Here is a 1,182-nt window from a genome sequence, read left to right as displayed (position 1 = left end):
ACTTGTCGCTCTTCCTGGTTTGTCCGACTGGTCCGTCGGTCGCTGCTTATTAAATGGGTCGGACGACCAGGTATGCTTGCTTGCTTTTCTCTTCAGCAGTTGCCCCGGCTGGCACTAATTGAGATAACAGGAACGCTATTATTCGCTTAACTCCCGACGAAGGCGGGAAACGCCCTCAGTCGCGCCTTCTCTCGGCCGGTCTACCCGCCGACACCACTCTTGTGGCCCAGTGCCGCTGACACGGGCAAAGCTTGGCAAATAAGGGACAGGATTTTATACCTCATTCTCCATATCTGGGTACGCTTCGTTGTTTCTTGTCCACTGCGGGTCAGTGTAGTTTGGCTGGCTCTTGGTTGTCTCTACTCGCTACCTTAGCGAAGAGACGTTAAATGGTATTGAGAGAGAGAGACTGATTTGCGCGGATGCTCGGTATGTTGGAGTTCACTTGCTGTCGTACCACCGTTGTTGCGAGCATTTAAGTCTCTGTAATTACAAAGAGGGCCGAGCGACTTAAGCCAGCTAACAACCTACAAGATGTAACAATGATGACATAACAAACTAAACAACAACAACGACTTAAATAGTTATCCAGAGCCTAGGCGGCGCCGGAAGGTCGTACATTATCCGTATCTCAAATGATCGTCCACGAGTAAAGTTAACGACTTAACAACTAACAAGAAAACCTAACATGCCCCCCTGCTTAGCACAAGCATCGGCCTCGATGCGATCAAAAGTACAAAGTATTCTAAGTCGTGCGCCACTCCGATTCCCTGAACGATATCGGTACCAGGCTAACGAGGGGAAGGCAAAAGGGAACCGGAGTCAAGGCAAAACCTTCCCCGCACTGGATACCGGCCTAAATAAGGCGCACGACACCTATACTTGCCGGTCTGAGGAACCGGTATATATCCCAACGAACGTGTCCAAAACATCCACAAAGAGTACGCAAACCAAAAGCCTAAGGCACGGAAAGCAAACTCGGTGGATGACAAAAGAACGCAAGAGAACGCGAAAATACACAACATGCAACACGCAATACCCCGAAAAAAACAGAAGTCAAGACACGACACGCGCAAAACTGAGGCGAAATAACCCAAACTGAAACACACAGGACACGAGTCACACACAACACACATCCTATGCGTAGCGCTAGGTTGTCACGAAGTGCACTATCCTCGGGGC

This window comes from Volvox carteri (genome assembly GCF_000143455.1).
Source record: "Volvox carteri f. nagariensis unplaced genomic scaffold VOLCAscaffold_24, whole genome shotgun sequence".
In the NCBI taxonomy this organism is placed as follows: Eukaryota; Viridiplantae; Chlorophyta; class Chlorophyceae; order Chlamydomonadales; family Volvocaceae; genus Volvox; species Volvox carteri.
The sequence above is the reverse complement of the archived record's forward strand: the minus strand, read 5'-3'. Positions refer to the sequence as shown.